Source organism: Silene latifolia, chromosome 1, assembly GCF_048544455.1.
Source record: "Silene latifolia isolate original U9 population chromosome 1, ASM4854445v1, whole genome shotgun sequence".
NCBI classification, from domain to species: Eukaryota; Viridiplantae; Streptophyta; class Magnoliopsida; order Caryophyllales; family Caryophyllaceae; genus Silene; species Silene latifolia.
In genome coordinates, this window is record NC_133526.1 from 157,070,564 (window position 1) to 157,085,500 (window position 14,937).

General features: G+C 41.2%; 1 non-coding gene across 1 annotated transcript; it reads right to left on the bottom strand.

Annotated features, from left to right (window-relative positions):
* Positions 1 to 385: 385 nt before the first annotated feature.
* On the bottom strand, positions 386 to 492 carry LOC141625599 (small nucleolar RNA R71). Its single transcript, XR_012535374.1, has one exon. It is a non-coding gene; the product is annotated as a small nucleolar RNA R71 (small nucleolar RNA).
* Between the last annotated feature and the right edge of the window lie 14,445 nt (positions 493 to 14,937).

The window sequence follows — 14,937 nt, forward strand, 5'->3', positions numbered from 1 at the left end:
AAATCAACCCACGATGCCTAAGTTTTCATCACATTCCGTACCCACCGAAGAGAACCTACCCAATGGTACTCCCACACCACAACATCTAACCGGAAATTTTATTGCCAAATCCGCATTTATCCAATTAGTCGAAAGAAGCCAATTTGGGGGGATGCCTAGTGAAGACCCTCATTCTTATATGGAAACCTTTTGCGACTATTGTGATGCGATTTCTCAAACCGGTGTAACTCAAGACCAAATTCGATGGGTCTTATTTCCTTTTTCTCTAATTGGTACCGCGAAACAATGGTTGAAAGGCCTTGATAAGGCCACTCTCGGAATTGATTCTTGGAAGAAGTTGGCTCTAGCTTTCTACAAAAAGTTCTATCCACCGGAAAAGACTAACATGCTAAGAGCTCAAATTACGGGTTTTAAGCAAAGGGATGAAGAATCTTTGTATGAAGCTTGGGAGCGGTTCAAGGGAATTTGTCGCTCATGTCCTCACCATGGACTTAGTGAGTGGTTCTTGGTACAACAATTTTGGAACGGTCTATATGAATATTCAAGGAACATTCTCAACATGGGATCAAATGGAATGTTCACCGAAGTTGATGACAATCAAACTTGGAACAAGATTGAGGAAATGGCGGTCCATAACTCACAATATAGTAGACCTCGCAAGGCTACTAGAGGTGGAATGCATGAAGTGGACTCCATTACTCAATTGGGTGCTCAACTTAGTGCTCACATTGACACAATCAACTTGAAGTTTGAAAAAGCTATGGCTAGACTTGAAGAAGCCTCAAAATCACCAAAGCATCATGTTAATGCCATGACGGCATCTTCATCAATCCCAAGTGGGGTATGTGAGAATTGTGGAACTTTGGGACACGACAAAAGTGAATGTAGGGGAACAAATGAACAAGTGAATGCTTTCCAAGCATACAAGAGTGGTACCCTTTATTCCAACTATTACAATGAAAACACCAAATTCCATCCAAATCTCTCATACAAAAGCCAAAATGTTCAAAACCCTCAAACAACATACACCCCACCTCCCATGAGAAACCAAAATCAAATACCCTTTTACAACCAAAACCAAGGTTACCAAAATCAAACTCCATACAATCAACAAAATGACCAAGGTTTCGATGTTCAAAAAGCGGTCCTCCAAATGCAAAAGAATCAACAAGAATTTTTCACTCAAATGCAAAAAGATAGTCAAGCAAAGGAAATCACCATCAACAACATCCTAGCTCACACAAAAATGTTGGAAACCCAATTGACTCAACTAGCATCTTCAAGCTCACAAAGACAAAAGGGGCAATTACCACCTCAAAGTAATCCCCCAAGACATGAAACGGTTAGTGCCATTCACTTGAGAAGTGGTACAAGGTATGAAGCACCGAAGAAGCAAGTTGAGGATGAAGTTGTGGAAGGTAGTGAAATTGTGCAAAACTCCAAGGATGGAGAACCATCTAAAGAAGAAATTTCAAAGAAAAATGAAGACAAGGTCAAGGAGAAGGAGCCCATTGTGATTAGACTTCCTTTTCCGAGTCGTCAAGCCAAGCCCAAATTTGATGACCAACTTGGAAAATTTATGGAAATTGTGAAGAATTTGGAAGTCTCGATTCCTTTGACGGAATTAATCCATCACGTGGCGGCCTATGCGAAATACATGAAAGACATCCTCACAAAGAAGAAGTCAATCCGGAAACTTGAGACTAACGCCTTCACTAAGGTGAGTAGTGCAATACTTCAAGGGAGTTCACCTCCAAAACTCAAGGATCCGGGAAGCTTCTCAATACCGTGTACCATTGGCGACACCACGATTAACAAAGCCTTATGTGATCTAGGGGCTAGTGTGAGTGTTATGCCTTTTGGATTATGTAATGCCCCCGCCACTTTCCAAAGATGCATGATGAGTGTCTTCTCCGATTACTTAGAGACCATAATGGAAGTTTCTATGGATGATTTTAGTGTTTATGGGAGGGACTTTGACTCATGTTTGCATAATCTTTCTCTTGTATTGCAAAAGTGTGAAGATGTTAGCCTTGTTTTAAATTGGGAAAAGTGTCACTTCATGGTCAATGAAGGAATTGTCTTGGGTCATTTGATTTCGGAAAAGGGCATCGAGGTCGATAAAGCTAAAGTTGAGGTGATAGAGAAACTCCCACCTCCCGTGAATGTTAGAGGGGTGAGAAGTTTTCTCGGTCACGCGGGTTTTTATCGTCGTTTCATAAAAGATTTTTCGAAAATAGCAAAACCCCTCACTCAACTTTTGCTTAAAGATGCCCAATTCCAATTTACTGACGAGTGTGTTGAAGCTTTTAATAGAATCAAAGAAGCATTAATCTTGGCACCAATCATTCAACCCCCGAATTGGGAGTTACCTTTCGAGATTATGTGTGACGCTAGCAACTACGCCGTTAGAGCGGTTCTTGGCCAACAGGTAGGGAGAGCTCTTCATGCCATCTATTACATAAGCAAGACCCTCGACCCCTCCCAAGTGAATTATGATACAACCGAAAAGGAGCTTCTTGCCATTGTATATGCTTTGGATAAATTCCGTTCCTACTTGCTTGGATCCAAGGTGATTGTATTTTCGGATCACCGTGCTCTTCGACATCTCTTGATAAAGAAGGAGGCAAAACCAAGATTGTTGAGATGGATTTTGCTTTTTCAAGAATTTGACTTGGAAATAAGAGACAAGAAAGGAGCCGAGAATGTAGTGGCGGATCACTTGTCAAGGATCCGGTTTCATGATGAAAATGGAGAAACACCGATCAATGACTCATTTCCCGACGATATTTTGATGGCTATTCAAACACAACTTGAAAGGCACATCACCCCATGGTTTGCCGATTATGCCAATTATATTGTTGGAAAAGTGCTCCCTCCAAACTTGAACCACAACCAAAGGAAGAGATTCCTATTCGAAGTGAAGAGGTACTTTTGGGATGACCCAAACCTCTACAAGGAGTGTAGTGATGGGCTCTACCGGAGATGCATCCCTCAATGGGAAATCCAAGGAATCTTGGAAGGATGTCATTCATCACCCTACGGTGGGCACCATGGAGCAAGGAGAACCATTGCAAAAATTCTCCAATCGGGCTTCTATTGGCCTACAATGTTCCAAGATACAAGAGAATTCATCATTCATTGCGATGCTTGTCAAAGAACGGGGAATATATCTTGGAGGAACGAAATGCCACAAAGGGGCATTCTAGAGGTAGAGATCTTCGATGTTTGGGGAATTGACTACCAAGGGCCCTTTGTGACATCCAATGGGAATATGTACATCCTTGTGGTCGTCGATTATGTCTCAAAGTGGGTGGAGGCAATTGCCACCCCAAATGATGATGCAAAAACGGTCACCAAGCTTTTCAAGAAGATAATTTTCCCAAGATTTGGAGTTCCTAGAGCAATCATTAGTGATGGAGGAACGCATTTCCATGAAAAGAAGCTTGCATCCCTTTTGACCAAATATGGTGTTCAACATCGAACCGGCTTGGGATATCATCCTCAAACAAGCGGTCAAGTGGAAATTTCAAATAGAGAGATCAAGCAAATCCTTGAAAAAGTTGTGAACAAGACTCGGAAAGATTGGAGCACAAAGCTTGATGATGCTCTTTGGGCTTATAGGACGGCCTATAAGACTCCCATAGGAGCCTCCCCCTACAAGCTTGTATATGGAAAAGCATGTCATTTGCCAATCGAATTGGAGTACAAAGCTTATTGGGCAATCCGAGCACTTAATCTTGATCTTAAATTGAGCGGTCAAAGGAGGATGATTCAAATCCAAGAGTTGGAAGAATTCCGACTACAATCCTATGAGAATGCAAAGATTTACAAAGAAAGAACAAAATTTCTTCATGACAAAAGAATTAGACAAAAGGCCTTGCACAAGGGAGACAAAGTCCTTCTATTCAATTCCCGCTACCGACTCTTTCCAGGAAAGTTGAACTCTAGATGGATGGGTCCCTATGTGATAACCGAAGTTCGGAAATATGGATATTTCGAACTCAAGGCGGATGATGGAAGCAAGTTCAAGGTAAATGGTCAAAGGTTGAAGCCCTACTATGAAGGAGCGTTTGTTGGAGAGGTCGAGGCTACCTACCTCGGGCCTCCTCCCCCTTTAAAGGACCATCTAAGGGAGAGTTTGGTGGAGTCCTCCCTAAACCACCACTTGTAAATATACTAACCCTCTAACTTGTATTTGTTTATTGCATTAATAAATAACTCTTTTCATGAGCGTATGTAAGGGAGGGTTACTAATGATTTTTGAATGAAGGAAGGAACAAATGCTCAAGTGTGGGGACGCATCTAAAAAAGGAGAAGAAGTCAAAACTCGCAGCCCGAATCCGTGCGGATTCCCTGGAATCCGGCCGTCTTGCTGGAATCCGGGCGTTTAGTGGAGAAACCGTCCGTCCAGCTACGCTGAGAAATTGAAGATTTCTGGACTGAGGTCGAATCCGAGCGTCCTATGAAGAATCCGCCCGTCTTAAGGAATCCGGCCGTATTTGAAGAAAGACGCCCGTCTTTCTACCTGTGCATTTCAAGGAAAATCTCTGTACTGGAATCCGCCCGTCTTCTCAAAAAGACGCCCGTCCTACCTTAAAAGAATCCGAGCGTCTTATGCTCGGGACGCCCGTCTTGTGGCGTCAAAATTTTGGGAATTTTCTCTGTGGCAGAATCCGAGCGGATTGTCAAGAATCCGCCCGTCCCGTGGAGCAAGAATCCGAGCGTCTTCACCTCGAATCCGCTCGTCTTCTCACGGTGTCTTGACCCGACTTCTTCCTAATTAAAATACCCCCCACCACACATACATTGACACATCACTATTCCTTCCACTTACCCTATAAAACCCACCTCCTTATGACTCCCATACATATCCAAATCACTCTCTTTACCCTCAAAATCAAATATCCCCAATTTTCTAGGGTTTCCAACACTCAAGCAACAAGGAACATCCTTAGCAATCTTCAAATCAAAAGAACCCAACAAAAGAAGCAAGAATGGCACCAAGGAGATCCACTTTTAGGAGTGCAAGAAGACCAAGGATGGTGGGAAGTTCCTCTACCTCACATCTCAACACCATTAGAAGGGAACATGTAGAGATTGTAGATCTCACAAGGCTCGATGATTTCTCGAATGTGGAATTCCTTGATGATGTGCAGAGATTAGTCTTCCACCGACTCCTAAGTAAGAATATTCTTTCCACTAAATTTCTTTGTCATGCTACCTTAAGAAAGCTTGGGATTTTTCACCAAGTAGAAGCCCTCTTTGAGGTTTTTGGTCTTTCAACTCTCTTTCGCATGTATGAACCAACCTATCGGTCCCTTGTGCTAGAATTCTTAAGCTTTTTGAAGATTACAACCGTGAACAAAGTGATATGCATAGAGTTTAGGTTGGAAAATGTTTCTAGGATGATGACCCTTGTAGAGTTCGCCAATGTGTTCGGACTTGATGTTTCGCCTACCCGAACATCAAAGCCCAAAAAGTATAATGTTGCACCATTGTGGAGGGCCATGACGGGCCGGGATTTCATTCTCACCAAAGAATGTCTTGCTTTTCACATCCAAAACCCGATCTTGAGGCTTACATATCGATTTCTTTCGGGTACTCTCTTCGCCCGCCGAGATCCGGCCATCGTCAACCAATTGGACCTTGTGTTTATGGAATCTTACCTCAACATTCAAGGGAGAGATGGGTATCACTTCAATGCACCTCTAGTTTTGCTAGAGAAATGGGCAAGGTTTAGAAATGGGGATGATGATGGAATGAAGCACATAGTGAATGGTGGACTCATAACTAGACTTGCAAAGCACTTCAACCCAACGTTCAATGAGAACAATAAGTACACTCCACTTACGGGGAGCACGAGAATTAATGAAGATCTCCTTGTCATCCAACACCATTGGATAACCCTTGAGGGGGTCGATAATAGGATAAAGTGGTTGACAAAAGGGAGCGATCCGATCTATCTCCCAATAACCGATCTACCACGGATCTCCCCAAGAAGAGGAAGCTTGTCCCCAATGCCCTCCTACCTCATCCCAAGTCAAACAAGGCGAACTCCACCACCACAAAATCCACCACCACATCAACAAGAACAACAAACCCAAAATGAGAAGATAAAAGTGCCTCCCTGCCCCTTTCCCTACCAACCATATAACCATCCAAATCCCTTCATCCTCCCCCGTGACGACTTTGTCACGGGAATTTTGCAAGATTTACACTACCGTCAATATGAGGCCTCTGTGGACACTTACTATGCTCTTTACCCCCAATACCATGAGATGGCTCAAAAAGGACGGATTAGTGAGGAAGGAGCTTTCCCCTCATGGGCTCAAATGGAATTGCTCTTTCCCAACTCGGAGAAGGCTAATGAAGGGGCGAACGGTAGACAAGAAGAGGAGAGTGGCAATTCTTGTGGAGGTGACACGGTGAAGCTTGAGAGTGAGGAAGACGAATTCATGGATCCAAGTTTAAGTGATGCTTCAAAGGATATTTGGGATAGCGATATAGAGGGAGATGATGCCGATGTCTAGGAGACCACTTCATCACTAGGTGGAGCAAAGAAAGAGCACCCACCTAAGTTCAAGTGAAGTTTTCTCATCTCTCCTCTTTATCTTTATTTTCCATGAAAAGAAGTTTGTGTCTTGTACCTTTGTATTTTATTTCATTTTGATCATTGATTGGAAGTAGTCCTAGCCCCACTAGAGGACTCACACCTCGGTACCATTGAGGTGTTCTCATTCTATTGTTCCCGTTTTAAAAAAATCCAAAATGACAAACTAGTTTCATGCATAGCATAGTGTGTGTATGATCTATACCCATCCTTGGACATTAGCAATAGTCTCTCATTCGGTTTGGGGAAGTTAATGCATACGCAACGGGAGGTAATCTAAATTATCCTCTCCGTCATAACAAAAACCATGCATCATGTAGTGTAGCTTAGTGTAGATTGCATTTAGTATAGAAATCATGCATCATCTTTGCATAATTTCCATCATTTTGGCCAATGAGGACAATGCCCATATTAGTGTGGGGATGGGAATCCTAACATTTAACTCTTATTCAAAAATCCAAAAAAATTGAAAAATTTCAAAAATCATAAAAATTTGAAAATTGAAAACCCAAAAACATGTTTATTTCCTTTTGTAGTCTTGTATATATTGTCTTGTATATATATTGTGTTTGTTCTATCCTTGTTCACATTGATTGACTACGCCACATCCGAGATATGAGGATATTGAAGACCGCATGGTATGATCTTTCCAATCTCCTTTTTCCTCTTTATGTTAATGACTATGTGGCTTTATTTTGATTGATGCGGTATAACAATGTGAACTTAGGACTTGCATTTAGTTTATATGGCATATTAGTTGGTAGAATCATATGCATTAGGATGTATATATGTTAGTTGCATCATGGCATGTAGTTTGCATGTTAGAAAAATTTTGTGAAACCGTCTACTTGGGAAGCTTGACAAGTGTATATAGGCCCTAGTAGATGGCTTTTGTTCTTAAGACTTTGCTTGTTAGAATACTTCTAAAACACCCTAGGATGTGTCATGCTAGTATCCTTTGACCCATGGATTAAGGCCTAGTCAAGAGTACCTTGTGGTGTGATAACTCCTTGGCTACCGTTTATTCCAAGGTGACCCTTGAAAACATGCAACCATCATTCATCCATGTTCTACCATATTTTTGTCAACAAAAGGGAATGGGCACAAAAAGAAATCAATTTGAGTTCAATGAAATGAAAAGTGAAAGAAAGTTTGCAAAAATGCATCAAATGAAAAGAGGAGCAAAAATAGAACTCCTAAGCTTCAAATACAAGGCACCCTCGTTACTAATTAGGGTGACTTTGAAAATGTTCAAAAGAAAATGCAAAAAGTTGAAAAATTGTCAAGTGTTGAAAAGCCAAAAATCAAAAGAAATGGCAAAAAGAAAGTGTTCTCAAATGTTATATGCCACAAGAAATTGGGGGGAAAACAAAAACCAAAGCAAACTCCCAAATGAAACTCAAATTTTATTGATCCCTTTATCCATCTTATCCATTTTTGTGCATGGTAGAGAGGGGACGACCCTTCTTCTTGTCTAGGTAAGAGGGGGAATTCCGCGATCCTCCAGTGTTTCTAACACCATAGGGAGTTTACTCTTGACAAAAGCATTTAACGATTGAGGACAAAAGTACCCTAGCTTGACACAATTTGGAGGTGATTTATTGGTATCCTTCTAGGCTTAGTAGTTTGAAGAAATTGTATCTATGAAGGAGTGTGTACCCTTGAATTGCTTCCCTTGTAGATAATTTCCGCCTCTTAGATGAGGAAAGTGGCTATTCTTTTTGTAGATGCATCCATTATGTGTTTTTGTGTGCTTAAAGTTTGGATGTGTCGCCATTTTGGCAAGACTCACCTTGCCTTGCAAGAAGGCATCCTACCTCATGGTTGTCTTGTTGTGAGTTGAAGGGGCGGAGTGAGACCCGCTAATTGTCTCATATCGGCTATATTATTAGGATAGGTTAGTGTTGGTCCTAGTATTTGTCACCTCTTTACTCGGGACGAGCAAAGGTTCGGTTTGGGGATATTTGATGTGACCATAATTGGCGCATATTTAGCCCCCGAATTAGCCTTGTTTCCATGCTTTTTAGTGCTTATTTGGGTCATTTCTTATCTTTAGTTCTTTGTTTTGCATATTCTTTGAGATTTTGATCCCTTGGTAGGAAAGGAGTAAGAATCTTGCTTTTTTATGGCAAAACGAGACTAAATTGATCGAATTCAATGACCAAGCATCAAGGAGAGACAAGATTAGAAGGCCTTTGTACATATCATAGTAGAAGAGCAATGTCGAGAAAGGATCCTTGAGTCCCCAAGGAAATCCCCAAGGAATTTATGAAGAAAAGAAGAAGAATTGTTGCTGACTGACAATCCGAGCGGATTGTCACCAATCCGTCCGTCCCGCAGCAGCACAATCCGAGCGGCTTTGCCACAATCCGCTCGGATTCCCCCTCCACAATCCGCCCGGATTCCCATGAATCCGCTCGGATTCCAACGCCAGAATCCGCCCGTCCCGACCCCATTCCGCCCGGATTCTAGCACAGCACGGATTGTCTTCTCCAAGCTACGAAGAAAGAAGCCCTTCTCTCAGAAAATACCGGCTCCTCCTTGCTCAACTTAAAAAGTGTAATTACTAGTTTAGCCCTTAGTTAACCCTAATGCATCCTCCCTAATTTCCACTATAAATACCCCATTAGTCTAATTAGAGGAGCGTGTTCTTCTTATCAATAATTAGGGTAGTTAATATCAATCAAATCTCTCTTTAATATTGTAATTAAGTATTAATCAAGTATTAATCAAGTTTTAATCTAAGTTTTAGTTCTTTAATCTCTCTTTTGTTCATCATTTATTTTGGGTAATTGAAGATTATTTTGGGTTATTGTTGGGAAATTGACAACCTCTCAATCAAGCATTCAAGTACTTCTTTTATCTTTGCTTTATTATTGGAATCATTAGTAGGTATAATCTCTTAATCCCTTTTTAATTATTGTTAATTACTTTCATTTATTCATCATGTTTCATATTGTTGGTATGATTGACAACCTTGCTAGCATGATCAACATGATAATGAGTGAGTAGTCCTTTAGCTAGGGTTAATGGGTGATTAGGGGAAACCAACATGGGGAATGATTCATGCTTAAATTAATATGCTTTCATGTTTTATTTGCTTGCTTGTTTTGATCTCAACTCATGCACATGTTATATTTGATGAAATGCTAAGCCTATGAATCCTTGCATTTACTATCATCTTCTATTTTTTCAATGAGACTTGTAAGACATAACCCAACTCGAGTCTCATTAGACCATGCATGTTGTTGAGTAGGGAAGATTAAGTCGACATGTAGGTGTTGTACAATCCAATCGATTCGGCTCCGGGACCCAAACTTTCCTAGGATTGTAAGATATAACCCAACTCAATCCATCACAACAATAATTGCTTGCTTATAATTTGAGAACATGTTTGTATGATCATATCCCATGATTCCCCTATGATCCCATGACACCCTAGTGCCTTTAATCAATTGTTTACACCCCTTTAATTCATCTTGCTTGATTTATTTTCATCGCTATTTTAGTTTAGTAACCTTCTACATCAACCCAATTTGTGACACCCCTTAGACACCTCTAGTTACAATAGAAATCTCATTTCAACTCCCGTCCCTTGGGATCCGACCTTTACTTGCCTCTTTACTAATTGTAGAGTTGTTTGTGGAGTTATAAATTGTGTTTTGATTCGACCGTGACCAACGACCACATCTTAATTTGTGAACACTTAGCGGGATCGCATCAATGATTGACAACCTTGCTAGCATGATCAACATGATAATGAGTGAGTAGTCACCTAGCTAGGGTTAATGGGTAATTAGGGGAAACCAACATGGGGAATGATTAATGCTTAAATTAATATGCTTTCATGATTTATTTGCTTGCTTGTTTTGATCTCAACTCATGCACATGTTATGTTTGATGAAATGCGAGCCTATGAATCCTTGCATTTTTTTACCCATCACCTATCTTTTCAATGAGACTTGTAAGACATAAACCAACTCGAGTCTCATTAGACCATGCATGTTGTTGAGTAGGGAAGATTAAGTCGACTTGTAGGTGTTGTACAATCTAATCGATTCGGCTCCGGGACCCAAACTTTCCTAGGATTGTAAGATAAAACCCAACTCAATCCATCACAACAATAATTGCTTGCTTATAATTTGAGAACATGTTTGTATGATCAATTCCCATGATTCCCCTATGACCCCATGACACCCTAGTGCTTTTTATCAATTGTTTACAACCCTTTTAATTCATCTTGCTTGTTTATTTTCATTGCTTTTTAGTTTAGTGACCTTCTACATCAACCCAAATTGTGACACCCCTAAGACACCACTAGTTGCAATAGAAATCACATCTCAATTCCCGTCCCTTGGGATCCGACCTTTACTTGCCTCTTTACTAATTGTAGAGTTGTTTGTGAAGTTATAAATTGTGTTTTGGTCTAGGTGCTTCCAACGACAATTATTTCGAAAAATAGAATATAGCTCCGAAAATAGTCCGACCACCATGGAAGCCGATTACCGTAACTACGTCAAACATTGCTACAATTGCCAAATCTTCGCCAACATACAACATATACCACCACCCTTTTTATACACCATGACTTCACCCTGGCCTTTCTCAACCTGGGGCATCGACATCATCGGGAAAGTTAACCCGGTGGGCACCAAGGGACATTGTTTTGTCCTCGTCGCCATCGACTACTTCACCAAATGGGTAGAAGTGCAGTCCGTCACAAATCAAAATTCTGAGATGATAAGAAGTTTACCCATCATACAAGGATTCCAAATATCAAGTTTCGTCACAAATGGGTAATCCTAAGGCTATTTCGAAGCGATTTATGGTTTAGCTGTGAGTCCTTCTCAATTTCACTCAAATGCTCAAAACTCAATGAAAATTCGAAACAAATACATGGTTATGATTCTTATACTACCAATTAGCCATTTACAAGGTCAATTTTGAAAAACAAAATCATTTGGGGGAAAAGCCCCAAATTTTCGACATAATTAGGGTTGAAAACCTTAATTTGTCGGTCCAATTTGATCAATTATAGAAGATTAATGCAAAAATAATACACATACCTCGATTAGTCATGGCAAATGCAAGCCTTTGATCGAATTTTGACAAGAAATGGTTGGAATTTGAGAGAGTAATTAGAGAATTTGTGTTATGAAATAATGAAACAAAACCCCTGTTTCATCGGGTTTTTACCCAGGAATGCCACGTTCAGGAAAGGACGCAGCAGGTACTGTGCCTCTTCCAAGAGACGCAGCTCTTGCTGCGCCTCTTCCTCAGTTTCCTTCCATATGAATTTTCGAAGATTCGTTATAAGTTCGTTATTTTGTGGGCCCATCTTTGGTGCGCCTCTTCCTTGATGCCACATATCATATATTAGGTCCGTTTGACATTTATTCTTTGCCCGGACCCGTATTTCCAAGCCAACAGCAAACTGTCACCATATTTTTTACCAAGACCTTGCTTGTCACAACGAGCGAATATTCTCTGATAGGTGTTTCGACACACCTTTACTATGTTCCCCCAGCGAGAGTTCACGACAGACAATCGTCCCTCTTGAGACATGGAGATCAACATCGCCCCCAAGCTCTTCCGAAGTTTGTTTGAAGCCGACCAAGCAGATTTCTTCCAGCAGTTCCTGACTACGTCCTGCTGCCTCCTCCCAATATCGCGTTTTGTTTCCCCTAGAGTTTCAAGAAATTCAGGTATGGTTTCTTCTTATGGCTGGCGAGCCTCCTTACGTAGTCTAATGGAATTTAAATTACCCTCCCCGATAGTCGACAGACTCTAAAATGTTCCCGACGACAGGTCCTTGGCTCAGAGCCCTTGAGCCGCCTTGCGTCGCCATAATCGTCAGGTTGTAATCTTCGATTGACTTGATGGCTATACTTTGACTTTCGCCTTGTCCAAGCCTCAGTCAAAGTGGGGGCTATATAGATATCTCATTTCTGCACCTTCTGCAAATCACCCGGTGATGATTGAGCCGCATGTTTGGTATACGGAATGATTTGTGACAGTTCGTAAGTTTATCGTCAAGTGATCGCTCAAATACTTGTGTCTACCTCTTAATTGTCATCTACGTGCCAATACGGTCGTTTTGGCAGTAATTAGAGTACATTTGGAGTCCGGGTCAAAAAACCGTCTTCATTTTCTAATAACCGAGTCAGAATATTCTGGAATGTTCCGGATATTTCTATTCCATATTTTCCAGTCTTTTGATCTTTGGTAAAATATCTCCCGTAATATTCACACAAAATATTAAGGAAATAAGGTTAATCCCCTACTCCATAATAGAAACTCGGAAATCTTTCTTCCGCAGGAGGAAACCACTGAGGAAAGGACGCAGCAAGTGCTGCGCCTCTTCCAAGGGACGCAGTGCCTGTTGCGCCTCTTCCTCAGCCCTTTTCTGCGTATTTTTCATATCTTTTCGAGATTCACTTCCAAAGTTTTTCCTAAAACCCTAATGCCTTCGTGTGATTAGTATAAATAGAGACCTTCGGTCTCACATATTTCTCACGCGAGTGTCCGCCCTTCTCTTCTCCCTTTGCATTCTAGACCACGTTCTTACTTTTTGGCATCTACGTGCTTGAACTTTCGACCACGTAAGCTCGGATCTTTCTGAGTACCAGCCTTGTTTTGCATGACCGACCAATTTGACCAACTCCACATCAATCAACTTTAATCAATCTTGTTCGTTTTCCTCCTAGAGGGCACTTTCGTCGTACATTCGAGTCGAGCATCACTAAACGTTAATTTAGTTCATCTCGTTTCGTCAAACATGTAAGTCTGAGGGTGTAAATCCTTCTTTTGTTTATTGCTCTTTATTATAATAATTAATATTGTAAGATTTATGTCGAAAATATTCTTAAAACCGATTTGTTTAAAAACCCTTTTTACGGATTATCAGAGGACAACCGTCGAGAAAGGACGCAGCAACTGCTGCGCCTCTTCGAAGGGACGCAGTACCTGCTGCGCCTCTTCGAAGGGACGCAGTGCCTGTTGCACCTTTTCGAAGTGACGCAGTACCTGCTGCGCCTCTTCGTGAGGCTGCCGTAGTTCCTGCTTCCTTTCTTCTTCCTTCGTCTTTTGATAATTCGATTGTTTCGCTTTGTTATCAATTGTTCATTGTTTCATTAACATAATAATTTTAATGTGATAATTTTAACCTGTAATTTATTCCTAATTCTTCATAATTAATTCTTCTTTCCAATCCCGACATAAATCCCTTATAATTCATATTTGCGGGCTTTCGTCATTAAAATCAATTCGGTTTTTAGAGATTCGATTTACCCATATTGAATCTCTGGAATTCATCTCTGAGAGATAAACATTAGTATACTTTTATCTGTTATTTACCGTCACCGTGATTAATTAATCATTAATAACCTGTTTAGTCTAATTAATTTGATTAGTTTGTTAATTTGTAAATAATCTTATAAATCTTGTAAATATTCATTCTAATCAGTTTCATTCATGTTTTATCGTTTTTATGACCTCATTCACATGTAAAGAATATGTTAATCACTTTCATCCGAGTCAAATACCATTAATCGAGCATTAAATTCACCAATGAACATTAACGAGATGCGGTTCCAGCTTCACAACCAGAACTCAACCCAGGAACAGTCGCAGCGACTGCCGCGCCTCTTCCAAGGGACGGAGCTATGCTGCGCCAGTTCCCGGTTGATTTCTGTCTCTGAATTCCCGTTTCTGCTTTGACCTAGTTTATTAATTACGTATTTCAGTCTTGACCGCCAAACAAGTGGCCAAGTTCATCCAAAACAACATCATCTGCAGATATGGGGTACCCCATGAAATCATCAGCGATCAAGGCTCTCACTTCCGGGCGGAAACTCAGGCCTTGCTGGACAAATACAAGATCAAACGACATCGATCATCCCCCTACCGTCCCCAAACCAACGGAGCGGTGGAGGCAGCTAACAAAACTCTTGTCACCATTGTCAAGAAAATGCAAGACAACTACCGCGATTGGCCGAGCAAACTCCCATTCGCACTCTGGGGATACCGAACCTCCATTCGAACACCGACAGGCGCCACACCTTTCTACCTAGCATACGGTATGGAGGCAGTTCAACCGGTAGAGTTAGAGGTCCCTTCTCTACGCATCCTAATGGAGAGTCAAGTCCCTGAGGCGGAATGGACCCGCCGAAGGTACGAACAACTCACTCTTCTAAACGAACGGCGGCTCAACGCCTTGCACAACGTCCAGCTATACCAACGACGTATACAACGGGCATTCAACAAGAAGGTCAAACCCAGGAACATTAAGGAAGGCGACTTGGTCCTCAAGTCGGTTCGAGCAC